Here is a 15,508-nt window from a genome sequence, read left to right as displayed (position 1 = left end):
ATTAAGTCCCATTCATTTATTTTTCTTTTTACCGTCTTTACTCTAAGAGGTGGATCTGAGAAGATGATGCTGTTGTTTATGTCCAAGAGTGGCCTGTTTTCCTCTAAGAGTTTTATAGTATCTGGTCTTATATCTAGGTCATTAATTCATTTTGAGTTTATTTTGTTAGGGAGTGTTCTAATTTCATTCTTTTCCATGTGGCTGTCCAGTTTTCTCAGCACCACTTACTGAACAGTCTGTCTTTTCTCCATTGTACACTTTTACCTTGTCATAGATTAGTGGACCATAGGTGGGTGGGTTTAATTCTGGGCTTTCTATCCTGTTCCACTGATCTATATTTCTGTCTTTGTGACTGTTTTGATGACTATTTTGATGATTGTTGCTTTGTAGTATATTCTGAAGTCAGGGATCCTGATTCCTCCAGCTACATTTTTCTTTTTCAGGATGTCTTTTAAAATTCTGGGGCTTTTGTGCTTCCAAACAAACTTTAAAATATTTTGTTCAAATTCTGTGAAAAAATGGCCTTGGAAATTTGATAGGGATTGCATTGAATATGTAGATTGCCTTGGGTAGTATAGTCATTTTGATAGTATTAACTCTTCCAGTCTAAAAGCATGGTATGTCTTTCCATTTATTTGTGTCATCTTTGATATCTTTCATCAGTGTCTTATAGTTTTCAGAGTACAGGTGTTTTGTCTCTTTAGGTAGGTTTATTCCTAGGTATTTTATTCTTTTGGATGTGATGGTAAACAGAATTGCTTCCCTAATTTCTCTTTTTGCTCTTTCACTGTTAGTGTGTAGAAATGCCATCGATTTCTGTGTATTAATTTTGTATTCTGTGACTTTACCAGATTCATTGATGAGCTCTAACAGTTTTCTGGTAGAGTCTTTAGGATTCTCTGAGTATAGTTTCATGTCATCTGCAAATAGTGATAGTTTTACTTCTTCCATTCCAATTTGGATTCCTTTTATCTCTTTTACTTCTCTGATAGACTTCCAAAACTATACTGAAGAGTAGTGGCGAGAGCAGGACATCCTTGTCTAGTTCCTGATCTCAGCGGGAATTCTTTCAGGTTTTCGCCATTGAGAATGATGTTAGCTCTGGGTTTGTATATAAAGGCCTTTATGATGTTGAGGTAGGTTCCCTCTATGCCCACTTTCTGAAGGGTTTTTATCAGAAATGGGTGTTGGATTTTGTCAAAGCCTTTTCTGCATCTGCTGAGAGGATCATATGGTTTTTATTCTTCAGTTTGTTAATGTGGTGTATCACACTGATTGATTTGTGCATATTGAAGAATCCTTGCATCCCTGAGATAAATCCTACTCGATCATGATGCACAATCCTTTTACTGTATTGTTGGATTCGTTTTGCTAGTATTTTGTTGAGGATTTTTGCATCTATGTTGATCAGTGAAATTGGCCTGTAGTTTTCTTTTTTTGTGGTGTCTTTGTCTGGTTTTGGTATCAGGGGCTCATGGAATGAGTTTGGGAGTTTCCCTTCCTCTGTGATGTTTTGGAATAGTTTCAAAAGGATAGGTGTTAGCTCTTCTCTAAATGTTTGATAGAATCCGTCTGTGAAGCCATCTGGTCCTGGACTTTTGTTTGTTGGAAGTTTTTAATCACAGTTTCAATTTCAGTTCTTGTGATGGGTCCATTCATATTTTCTATATCATCTTGGTTTAGTCTGGAAGATTGTACTTTTCTAAGAATTTGTTCATTTCTTCTAGGTTTTCCATTTTACTGGTGTATAGTTGCATACATCATACATATAGTTGCATTTTACTGGTGTATAGTCTCTTATGATCCTTTGTATTTCTGTGATGTCCATTGTAACCTCTCCTTTTTCATTTCTAATTTTATTGATTTGAGTCCTCCCTCTTTTTTTCTTGATAAGTCTGGCTAAGAGTTTATCAATTTTGTTGATCTTTTCAAAGAACCAGCTTTTGGTTTCATTGATCTTTCCCATGGTTTTCTTCATTTCTATTTCAGTGATTTCTGCTCTGATCTTTATGATTTCTTTCCTTCTGCTAACCCTAGGTCTTCTCTGTTCTTCTCTCTTTAGCTGCTTTAGATGTGAAGTTAGCTTGTTTATTTGAGCTTTTTCTTATTTCCTGTGGTGGGCTTGTATTGCTATAAACTTTTCACTTAAAATGACTCTTTCCACATCCCATTGGTTTTGGAGTGTCGTATCTTTGTTGTCATTGGCTTCTAGGTATTTCTTTTTAATTTCCTCTTTGATTTCTTCAGTGATCCACTGGTTGTTTAGCAGCATGTTGTTTAGTCTCATGTGTTTGTGTTTTTTGCAGTTTTTTCTTGTTGTTGATTTCCAGTCGTATAGCTTTGTGGTCAGAAAAGATGCTTGATATGATTTCAATTGTCTTAATATTACTGAGGCTTGATTTGTAGCCCAGGATATGATCAATCTTAGAGAATGTTCCATGTGCACTTGTGAAGAATGTGTATTCTGTTGCTCTTGGATGGAATGTCCTATAAATGTCTATTAAGTTCATCTGGTCTAATGCTTCATTCACGGGCTATATTTCCTTATTGATTTTCTGTCTGGATGATCATCCATTGCTGTAAGTGGGGTGTTAAAGTCCCACACTATTATTTTGTTGTTGCCTACTTCTCCTTTTAAGGTTGTTAGCAGTTGCCTTATATCTTGTGGTGAACCTATGTTGGGTGTATAGATATCTAAAATTGTTATATCTTCTTCTTGGATTGATCATTTGGTCATTAGGTAGTGACATTCCTTGTCCCTTAAAATATTCTTCATTTTAATGTCTATTTTGTCTTATATGAGTACTGCTACTCCAGCTTTCTTTTGATTCCTGTTTGCATGGAATATTTTCTTCCATCCTCTCAATTTCAATTTGTTTGTGTCCCTAGAAGTGAAGTGGGTCTCTTGAAGGCAGAATATATATGGGTATTGTTTTTGTATCCAAAAATTGCAGAAGGGAAGGGAAACTCCCAGACTCATTCTATGATGCCACCATCACCCTGATACCAAAACCAGACAAATATACCACAAAGGATGAAAACTACAGGCCAATTTCACTGATGAACATAGATGCAAAAATCCTCAACAAAATACTAGCAAACCAAATCCAACAGTACATTAAAAGGATTGTATATCATTATCAAGTGTGATTTATCCCAGGGATGCAAGGATTCTTCAGAACTAATGTTCATGATTCTGTCTATACACATAAATGATTTTATTTTGTGCTAAAAGAAGCAGTGTATTTTTTAAATTGCATATTCATAATGTTATTTATCTAAGCAGCTAATGTTCATATACTATAAATCTAATGATTTATATGTACTTTTTATCTGTTCATCTTAAGGCACTGTTATTAAGCTGTGATATCACATAACCATTCTGAAGCTTCAGTTTTTATTCTAGGAAGTCCTCCAGAAGTCCAGAAACTCAACTTGTTTGAGGGGAGATGTTTGAAACACCCTGAGATATTTTGTTGGGGAGGTTTTGACAGAAGGTCATTTAGTCATAGATGGAAAAGATGGCTTTTTCTTTAAAGGTACATAGGAATTAAGCAGGTAACAACCAAATGTCCAGATCAAGAAGAACTTCTAATCAGTGTGAGCTCTGTGTGTTTCACAGAAGTGAAAATGAATGAATTTCTAGCACTGCTTTTATTTCCCACTGGATATATCCCAGGTGATGTTTGATAGATTGCAGATTCTGTTTCTTTTCAACATAATCCTCTAGTTCTGACTATCTTACTCCAATCATATTCTTCTCCAGTGTCACCTAACACTCACTTCCCTTTCACTTTTCTTTCAGCCTTAATGAATGTGGGGGATACAGAAGATTATTTTTCTCTTATTCTTCACTCTGTTTAGTGCTATTGCTAAGATTTAATCTCTTTTCCCAGCATCCCTCAGGCTTTCACTAGACTCAATCAATCTTGTCAGCTGTTGATGCTTTTTATATCCCCCAAATTAATATTTTAATTATTCTAGACTTGTGCACCTCAATGTTTAGAATAAAATTATCTCTAAGAGATGAGAAAAGGGAAACCCCAGATTTGATATTTCTAGCAAGCTGCTAATAAACTATATGTAAATTGGATATCTAATTAAAAAATCATACTACATGCAAATGATAAGGTTATTCCATAAAATATTTGAAAGAAAATATCTTACATAAGTTAAATTTTTAACTTTGAGATGACCTATTTAAGTGCTTTCTGGCTTATCTATGTATTATTTTATATATATAATATTTATTAAATACTTGTTATATACTGTCTTCTTAATACAGTAATAAGACAATGAAAGGGCCTCTTCCCATGAAGCTTATTTCTGTATAAGAGATTTAAATATAGGTAAACAAAGATTATAAGTGACTTCATGTAGAGTTAGGTATAATAAATAAAATTAAAGTAAGTAATAGGTAGTGTCTAGAAGAAGGATAATTTGTATTATGTAATCAAAGAATTTCTGCAAAGGCAACACTAAAGCTAGAAATTGAATGCAAGAGAAAGTGACAAAATTCTTCTCCATGAAGAGGAAATTATAACTAAAAATAAATTTAGCATATGTTAATACTTGCCAGTCTGTCATAATAAAGCACCACTAACTTAGTGGCTTAAATACTAGAATTTTATTATTTAATAATTCTGGAGGCTGGAAGTCTGAAAACAAAGGTTTGCTTCCTCCTGGGAGCTGTGAAGAAGAATTAATACCATAACTCTACCCTAGCTTCTGGTGGTTCTCTAGTAGACTTTTGTGTTCCTAGGTTGGAAGAGGTAACATCCTGATCTCAGCCTTCCTTTTCACATGTCCTTCTCCCTTTGTATATGTCTAGGTCCCATTTTCCCCTTTTTATAAGGACACCAGTTATCTTGTTTGGGAACCCATCTTATTTCACTAACACTTCACGTTAACTTAAGTACTTATATCTGCAGCAATACTATTTCCAAATAAGCTCATATTCTGAGTTTCTAGGCATTGGGACTTCAATGTATGAATGTGGGGGTACATAATTCAACTCATAATAGATTTATAAACTCAACTTTTGCTATAAAACAAACTATCCCAACACTTAGTGGTTTTAAATAATAAATACTTGTTTCATAAAGATTTGCTGTGTTGGCAGTTAGGAATAGGATCAGTTGGTAGCTTAGTTAGTTTTAATCATGCATTTATGTATAGCTGATGGTTAATGAAGAAGCTGTTTCCAGAGGTTGGCCAATTGTTGGTTGAGATGGCAGGTTCATCTAGGCTGTGTATCTTTTATCATCCACTGGGGTAGCTCAGAGTTGTTCGTATTTTGGCAATAGGTTCCAAGAGCAAATAAAGAGAATACCCTGTATGAAAGAGTTTTCCAAACCTCTGCATGCTTCAGGTCCACTAATATCTCAGTGGCCAAAGCAAATCCTACCCAAATCCAATGGGTATAGGAACAAATTCTAAATTGTGAGAACATCCACAACTTCACATAACAAATGCCTGGATGCAAAAATATGACAAATATGTGACCATTTTTATAATTTACCATAGGTCATCTGAGGACCAGAAATAAGATGTGTCTCAATATTCTCAGGTTTTAACTAAATGATTTAATTTGGGTAATTTTAAAAGAAGTTTAATATTTTTATTTGTGTACAACAATAAAAAGAAAAACAAAAATGGTACAAGGACAGAATTAATTCTCCTACCTTAGTTCCCATAACCCTTCTCCCTAATCCCATTGTAGATGAATTTCTTGGTCTGGACATTTTTCTCCATGTAATGCACATGATTCATAATGTATGTGGTGTCAACCATTTTTTTCAGGCCAACAGAAAGCTGAAGGTTTAGAATTCTAACTCTCAGTACCATAAGAGAATTATAGATGCAATCAATATAGTGGCTCTCAGTCCTACCGGCACATGTCTTGAAGAGGTTTTCAATATTTATCACACTCCTCTTCCAGCCTCAATTCTTTACCACAAAAGAACCTGTTTCTAACTTTATCCCATATCTCCAAAGCCATTATTAAGTTGAGGTTGAGTTGAGGTTTAGATATTTAATTGGCTTAGTTTTTCTGTTGAACTAAGAGCTATTCTTAGTTCTATTTCATACTTAATTGGCTAGTTCTTGGCTGGAAGAAGATTCAAGTTCTTCATCCATGTAGTAAAGCTTTTCTGTTTGTTGATGCCCCAGTATCCATTGCTTCATATTTCAAAAAGAGTAGTTTGATTTTCTTTTAAAGAATCATACCTTTCCCTTTTAGTAGACTACCAGTGTCTTAACATAGACAAGGAGTGAGAACTTAGAGAAATCTGACTTATTCTCCTGGGATTTTTCAACCTTGAGGTATATGATTCAGTGAAGAAACAAACAAAACAGAAGTTCACTACTTGTAGTTAAGGTTCCCTAGTGGGATTGTTGAGTAATTTTTTATGCATAGCCCTTAGAATGACCTGATGTTGGTTTTTGCTAATCCTGGCTCTCCAGTCTTTCAGTTATGTAAAATACCTGCCATTTTTCTCTCCTATTGTTTTTCTATACAAACCTGAGTAAATTTTCAATGTTTGCAACTAAAAACTTGAACTCATACACTTTTTTTTGTCTTTTTGCCTTTTCTAGGGCTGCTCCCGTGGCATATGGAGGTTCCCAGGCTAGGGGTCGAATTGGAGCTGTAGCCTCCAGCCTATGCCAGAGGCACAGCAATGCAGGATCCGAGCCACATCTGCAACCTACACCACAGTTCACGGCAACACTGTGCAAGGCCAAGGATCGAACCGCAACCTCATGTTTCCTAGTAGGATTCGTTAACCACTGCGCCACGATGGGAACTCCTTGAACTCATACACTTTTATAAACTAAATGATTAGAGTTTATTAGTAACTTTTGATACATATGAAAGTTCTACTTCCTGTGTTATCTTGAAAAATACACAATTTTATTAAAATAATGATTAATTTTGAGTGAAAACATACTAATTATATGAAATGTAAACATCACCTGTCCTTGTTTCTACTTCCAGTCAGATGTAAATCATATTGATTTCCCTTAAAATTTTAATTATCATGAGTAGAAATTACCATAAGGATGTAAAAATATAGTTCACAACTCATTTTTCCTATTTTCTGGATGGGCATATTGTCTATATTGCAAAATTTTTATATTGAATAATTTAATTATTTTGAATGTTTGACAACTAACATGAGTGATTTGAAAATAAGTATGCTAGAGACAGAGGGAATAAACATAAATAAAAAGTTATATATTAGATGTGAAAAATGACATCTAAAAAAAAGTTAGGAAATTGGCAGAAAATGTTTTACTATAAAGAAATATAGCAGTGAAATAATCTTGATTAAAAGGAAAAAAAATGACTAGACTATGTTATATACCATAAAAATATCTCTAAGACATATTGAAGACTTCAAATCAATTTTTTGCCATTTAACTTACAATGACTAGGAAAAGAAATACATATGTTAATAGTTAACAAAGTCTACCAAGATGTCTTCAAACACATATGGTTAAAAAAAAAAAAAAAAAAAAAAAGGAACAGCAATAAAAATAAACAAAAAAAAACTCACCAAATAAAATCCTCGACCTAAAGTTAATTTTATGAAAGCAATATAAGAAAAATCTGCAGATATATTTGTTTTGCTATGTTATTTTTGTTTGCACTTAATTTCTCTCTTTCTAAAATAATATATGTATAGAGAATACTTATATATTTATACAGTAAAAGGTATAGGAAACCAGAACTGATGAGGCATTTGTCATATGCTGGGCCTTAGTATTTCATTCACTGATTTTCAAATGCTAACATCTGCATTTCTTTGCCTGAAGGCTTCATTTGGTAGCATATCTCTGCTTTATCAATGACATACAAAAGGTCAGAAATGTTAGAAAATAAAATTTTTCTTGAGCAGCCTTTAACCAAATATTGATAGAAACATATGCCTATTTTCATTATCCATTGGTTGGGAAAACTCCAATGCATATATATTCCAAATTTTCTTTTATTGTTTTCTGGCAGGATTAAGCCAGAGGAAGTTTGCAGTAGTAATTTCCCTAATCACACATTATTGAATGCCTGTACCTTCTTTTTTTGTTGTTTTGGCTGCACCCAAAGCACATGGAAATTTCCCAGACATGGGTCAATGTAGCAACAATGCCAGATCCTCAACTCACTACACCACAAGGGAAGTCCTTGTACCTCCCCTTCTAATTCACCAGCCTTCTGCTTTTGCTTTGAGGTTTCTTGGGATGACTACCAAAATAAACTACTTGTATTTGAATCTTTGATTCAAGATCTTTTTCTAGGCAAACCCAAACTAAGATCAAAAGATATTAACTAAAAGTTAAACAGTTGATCTAAGAAAGAATTGGAAATTTTTATTCAAGTCAAATTGAAGATTGCAACCCGGGAAGAGAAATTCAGAAAGCCCTGAGAACTGTCCCACCCATTAAAACTATATACTTTTTTTGAGGCAGATGGCTGTATAATAAATGACATATTGACAACTTACACAATCCAGATCTGCAAGTAAAAAGTGGTAGGTCATTGTGATTCCTTAGAACATTAAGAAGGATTGTTATCTTTTAATGGGTTGTCTTGTTAATGCTACAAGAATGTTGCTCTATATGATTGAGCAGGAATTTCTGCTAATAGGGTGGTTTGGTGGATGCATAATGCAGATATACAGTGCAAGGTGAGGAAAAAGAGGAGGTCATAGGGCAAAAAAAATACTTTTTCATGTGTAAGTTTTTCTCATCTAGCCATAACATATGAATTTTATTTCACAGGGAAATGTTTAATACTATACAATTTAATCTTTACAGTAATCTTTTGGTATAATCAAAATACTGCATATTTTTAGTGTACTGTAATTTACACAGAGCATTCCTTATATTGTGCGATTTGATACCAACTTCCCCCTTGCTGCTCCCTTTGCAATGCACACATTGGTAACATTTATTTTACTTGAAGTTTTCCAGAAACAGTGTGCCAATCCATCCTCTTATACTCTTGCTCATGTGCTTTACCATGACAAGAATATTAAACAGTGTTCTGTTTTGTTCCCAAATTCCAGCTAATCCTTTAAAATTTTATTCAGGCAGAAATGGAATACCTTGCTCTTTTTCCAATACTTGTTGGGTATACAAATCTGGTGAAATGCCTCTTAGTTAATTTAGGTTAAAGTCAAGGCATCGTGTCCATTTTGTGTTTCTTCTGGTGGAGTATAAGTCATTAGGTAATAATTTCAAGTAAGCCAAACTTCAGTTCCTGATTTCACTTTTGGAGCTTTGTTCTGCAAATTTTATTTTTAATACTATTATTTAATACCTACTTACTATGTGTTCCCATAGGATTTTCACCTCTATTTTAGCACAGGTTGGATATTGTTGTAAACATTTATTTACACACATCTCATACCCAGCAGACTAAGTCTTCTAAAGAACAAATATCTCAAAAAGTATAAAAACTAGAAAGTGCAAATCTTGCTGTTTGCATACTTGACTTTATAAATGATGTACAGTATATATTTATAAAGAAGTGAAGGGTGTCAGGAAATATATTTGAAAAGTGCAGTTTGGGAACTTGGAGTAAAATTCAGAGTGTTGACTGTCATTTTAATAGAACTTAAAAAGAGTACCTACCAAATATCCATGCTATAAAATGTATGAAATAATAAAATTTATATTTTATGAAATATAAAATCCATGTATAAAATGCATGTAAAATATAGACATGGACAATACATTTGAAAGTAAGTTGAAATCATTTATGATACATAAGAACCTTTTTTTTTTTTTTTTGCTTCACCTGCAGCATGCAAATTTTCCCAGGCCAGGGATCAAACCTGTGCCACAGCTGTGACCCAGGCCACTGCAGTGGCAACACTGGATCCTAAGCCACAAGAGAACTTCGCATAAGAACCTTGTATTAATGCACAATTCAGGCAGCTCTAAGTTACTAAAATAATTTTCAATAAATTAAATAAAAAATATATTTTAAGGTTACTATTTATCTAAAAGAAACAATGGTTCTTGAAAGTTCTTCAATAGTCATATGACCAATGTCAAATATATTAACAATATACATAATCTCATACCTCACAACCTCAAAATACCTTTTAATTAGGGTAGAAAATAGTTTATCATCATTCAAATATCAAATGATTTTCATGTCTATTGAAATTAAAATATCGCTTGTCTATCAACACTATTGAAGAGGAAGGAATCATACAAACTAGAGACTCAAAAGTGAATTTCTTTTTGCTTAAAAAAATTGTCCTTTTTACTTCAATATTCATTTCTCATCTCATCTGTTTAGTCATGAAAAAAATCTACATATTTTATATTGCCTATCTCAATACTTAAATGTATATTATTTTGATTATAATATTATATTATGAGGTTATATTATGGAATTTCCAAGAATGTTCCAGAGTCTTAGTTATTTATGTGTACATGATACCCCAAATAATTACTGAACCATATTACAAATCAGATACCATTTGTAGGATTGTAGGTATAAGATCTTCTGGTACAGAAGGGAAGGGACTGTTACATGGGAGAGATATTTGTTAGAGTCAATTTGATCTTTGTTGAGCCTCAGCCAGCTGGAGGCACAGGCTGGGAATAAGCCACTTGGCTTCATTTCCTCCTTTGGCTACCAGAAACTGGAGGGAGGCAAAGTTCAAAATACAATGCACACAGATCAGGATCTCAGGACAGAGAGTGGGCTGGGGAAGGGGGAAAGAGTGTGGTAAAGTAGATCTAGAGGGGAAAATTTAAGGTGTCCTATGCTATGGTCACTAGGTGTGTGGCAAAGTAATAATGAAAAGAGAAATATATTTGCAGTAGTACACCTGTCTGCTAAGCAGTGGTAGAAGCAATACAATTTACTATTCCTAAATCAAAAGCCATAGTTGTCCCCAAATCAATGTTGGATTCAAAGTGTCTTTTTTTCTTTATTCCTTCCTTGCGTCTTTCTTCCTTCCCTCCCTCCTTCCTTCTTTTCTTTCTTCTTTAAATTTATTAAAAATTTAAAAAAAGCAATTTTATCAAGTACGTGATTGGGAAAGTCACCACTCATGGCTCTAAAATCTTCAAGGTGCTTGTCACTGTCTTATTGACAATATTCACACACTCCCTAGCCACATAGTAGCCAGTTTAAAATCTACCTAAAAACTAGTTTTTCTGGAGTTCCCGTCGTGGCGCAGTGGTTAAGGAACCCGACTAGGAACCATGAGGATGTGGGTTCGATCCCTGGACTTGCTCAATGGGTTAACGATCCGGCGTTGCCGTGAGCTGTGGTGTAGGTTGCAGACGCGGCTCGGATCCAGCGTTGCTGTGGCTCTGGCGTAGGCCAGTGGCTACATACAGCTCCAATTCGACCCCTAGCCTGGGAACCTCCATATGCTGCGAGAGCGGCCCAAGAAAATGGCAAAAAGACAAAAAACAAACAAACAAACAAAAAAACTAGTTTTTCTCCAAGCCAAAATATAATATGTTAAATTAATACTTAGAAGACAGGGCCACTTGTCTATGTGGTTCAATGCACCTTGTCTGGTCAAGGTGGTGAATTAGTTATGGCTGAATTTTAGCTCAAGTATGGTTTGGTAAGCCCTGTTAGGGCCATGCCAATAGGGAGCACCCTTTTAAATTTGTCCAGAGATGCATTACCTTCTTCCCATAATAATAAAGATAATAAATTTAAAAAAAATTCAAGAAAGGAAGTTCCCCTTGCAGCAGAGCGTAAATGAAGCCGACTAGCATCCATGAGGATGTGGGTTTGATCCCTGACCTTTCAGTGGGTTGGAGATCTGGTGTTGCTGTGAACTGTGGGGCAGTTCGCAGATGTGGCTCAGATCTGGCATTGCTGTGGCTGTAGCATAGGTCGCAGCCTAGGCTCCGATTCGACCCCTCGCCTGGAAATTTCCATATGCTGTGAGTACAGCCCTTAAGAAAAAAAGAAAAAAAATGCAAGAAGGGATAAATAACATGGACGAGTGGAGGTCTTTCCAAGAGATATTCAGGAATGTCATTCGGTAAGGAAAAAGATATGTCTGGAGAGAATCCTGCCAGTTTTAATGAGGGAGAAATATGTGAATTTACAATGTCTGAAAGCTACAAGGAGAAACTAGGTTCTCACTTGTGTATGGAGCACTTGTGTTATCCACCATCTCCAGCAGACAAATATGATACACCTTACTAAAAAAAAAAAACAAAAAACCAAAAAAAAACATTATATCAGTTCCTGAAATGAAAGATAAGAGAAACCGTAATATAAGAAAATGAAAATATTTCCTCCCCAAGTCTAAGCTCATCTCAAGACCAAACAATAGGAAATGAGTGCAACGAAGTGAGACTCTGATGGACTCAGGTTATTACTTTTTCCAAAGCTTCAGGTTGTTTATAATAAAAAAAATCACGTTTACACAGAGATTTTAAAAATGTCAGTCAACCATATACTCTGGAAGATAGAGCACACCTCTTCTATTTGAGATAATCTTAATGATATGGAAAACTATGAGGTAAATTTTTCTAATATTTGTTTATTATTAATTTGTTCTAACATATTCCTTTTAGGTAATATGTAGATGAGTTTATTTTATGCTCGGATCTCTGGCAATATAAAGTTCACATGTTTATTTGGAAACCATACTTTATTTTTCACTTATTCAAAAGTAGATTAGAGGACATATTATATAAGATAATGAAAATATTAAACTCACATTCCTGCTTTCTAAGCCTGACTTTCAGGACACTAACTTGGAAAAAGTAATCTTTCTCAAGAACTAAAAGTCATTTTGCAATCACTTCTCATTTAGATTTTTCTTTAATCATATGTTGACATTTAAGGAATTTTATATTGAGTTAAAATTGACTTAGTAAATGGTAAATTAGATGAAATCATTTTGCTTGATTAAAAAACAAATTTGTCACAATGAAAGTTATTTTAAGAAAACATAGCTTTCTAACTGTATGAAAAAACTCTACAAATTGAAAAGGGACAAAAAAATGAAGTGCATTTTCAACCAGCAATTTCCGAGTTACATTTAATTTTTAGGTGCATTTTATCCTTTATAATAAGTCTTCCCAAATTTTCCTACATTGAAAATTAGAACTCATTATGTTTTTATCTTGGTAATTGAGATCTTAACTCATAGAAAGAAACATAGTATTTAATAAAATAAAGGTAGGAAGGGGATGGAAAGTGCTTGTAGCAACTCTTCTCCAAAAATGTAACTTTTCTGGTGTTAAAAACAAAACTTTTTTGGTGTTGCTTAGCCAGTCCTCCCATCACCAAATTAATGCTTAATTATAGTTTCAGCTTTCCTAAGAATGGAATCTTAAAGCTATCAATCAGGAATTGCCTGATCTGTATTAGTTAGGCAATCTGCCTGGTAGACCCATGTCATCCTCAGGAAAGTAAACTTGAGGTTTCCCTGGTGGCTCGGTGGGTTAAAGATCCAGCATTGTCACAGCTGTGGCTGGGTTCACTGTTACGGTGCGGATTTGATCCCTGGTCTGTGACTTCAGATGTCTTTTGTGTGCCTATGGAGGCGATGCAAAATCTTACCCAGAGCAACATGAAGAAAGGCTTTATCAAATTCCAATTCATGTTTTACTGATTTGGTATGTTTCTCCTAATAGATAATGAAAAATTGTGTACAATTTAGGTCAAGACCATTGAATCAATGTTAAAAGAGTGAAACATATTAAAAATTTTAAGGGAGTTCCCTTTGTGGTGCAACAGAAATGAACTGGACTAGTATCCATGAGGATGCAGGTCCGATCCCTAGCCTGGCTCATTGGCTCAGGGATCCTGCATTGCCATGAGCTGTGGTGTAGGTCACAGATGCCAGCTCAGATCCCATGTTGCTGTAGGCTGGCAGCTGCAGCTCTGATTGGACCCCTACCCTGGAATCTTCCATATGCTGTGGGTGCAGCCCTAAAAAAAAAAAAAAAAAAAAAAAAAAAAAGAGAGAGAGAGTATATTTGGCAAAAATCCAGCAGTATTAACTCTAACAGATGGGAAGGTACTTGGTGAGTCTGTTATAAAATGAGACATTTATAAGCAAAAGGAAACAGGAATAAGGAAGTTAAATGAAGTCAAAAAGGGAAATTGTTATTGCAAGCTTACTTTATTTTTGTTTATTTACTTTTTGGCTGTGCCTATAGCATGCATAAGTTTCTGGGCCAGGAGTTCCCATTGTGGCGCAGTGGTTAACGAATCCCACTAGGAACCATGAGGTTGCGGGTTCAATCCCTGGCCTTGCTCAGTGGGTTAAGGATCCGGCATTGCTGTGTGCTGTGGTGTAGGTCGCAGACACGGCTTCGATCCCGCGTTGCTGTGGCTCTGGCGTAGGCTGGTGGCTACAACTCTGACTCCACCCCTAGCCTGGGAACCTCCATATGCCGTGGAAAGAGGCCCTAAAAAAGGCAAAAAGACAAAAAAAAAAAAAAAAAAAAAAAAAAAAAAAAAGGAAGTTTCTGGGCCAGGGATCAAATCCACACCGTAACAGTGAACCCAGCCACAGCTGTGACAATGCTGGATCTTTAACCCACCGAGCCACCAGGGAAACCTCAAGTTTACTTTCCTGAGGATGACATGGGTCTACCAGGCAGATTGCCTAACTAATACAGATCAGGCAATTCCTGATTGATAGCTTTAAGATTCCATTCTTAGGAAAGCTGAAACTATAATTAAGCATTAATTTGGTGCTGGGAGGACTGGCTAAGCAACACCATTTTTGTTTTGTTTTTAACACCAGACGTTTCTCTGATCCTGTGTTGCTGTGGTTGTGGGCTAGGCCAGCAGCTCTAGCTCTGATTTGATCCTTAGCCTAGAAAATTCCATATGCTGTGGGTTGGGCCCTAAAGAAGCTATATATATATATATATATATATATATATATATATATATGGACACATTGGTTTAAAACATACATGGATCTAAAGAGTAAATTTGTGAACTTGAAAAAGATATGGACAGGATTGCCCAGGAGGAGAAATGCAATAATTTAGACAACCGTGGCCTTACCTAACAAAACCGAAGATGCAATGTGCACACAGATGCTAGAATATACAGAGCAACTTTGTTTTTAAGAGCAAAATGCTTGAACCAAGAACAGCATGCCTTGTCATTTAAATAGATCAATATTTTGTGGATACTCACAAAGCACTGAATGTTAATAGCACACATAAAATTTAATTGGAAAGTACTAGTTAACCAGGGAAACACATAAACTTATCAATATGAATTTTATAACATTTAAAATTTAACAACAGAAAACTTAAAGATCAATACATATTTGGTAAAAATAAAGAGAAAAACAAAAGCCTGATTGATAGATAATCCAAACGAGAGCTTATTACTGAAGGTGAGTGAATGCAATCAGATAGCTTCAAAACTATTTGTAATATTCCTTTCTATATTCTGAGTTGTGGACATGATGTGTTTAATTAATAAAGCAATTCTGGAGCTGTAAAAGTTGATATAAACTTTTGATTACATATTTAA

Source organism: Sus scrofa, chromosome 16, assembly GCF_000003025.6.
Source record: "Sus scrofa isolate TJ Tabasco breed Duroc chromosome 16, Sscrofa11.1, whole genome shotgun sequence".
NCBI classification, from domain to species: domain Eukaryota; kingdom Metazoa; phylum Chordata; class Mammalia; order Artiodactyla; family Suidae; genus Sus; species Sus scrofa.
The sequence above is the reverse complement of the archived record's forward strand: the minus strand, read 5'-3'. Positions refer to the sequence as shown.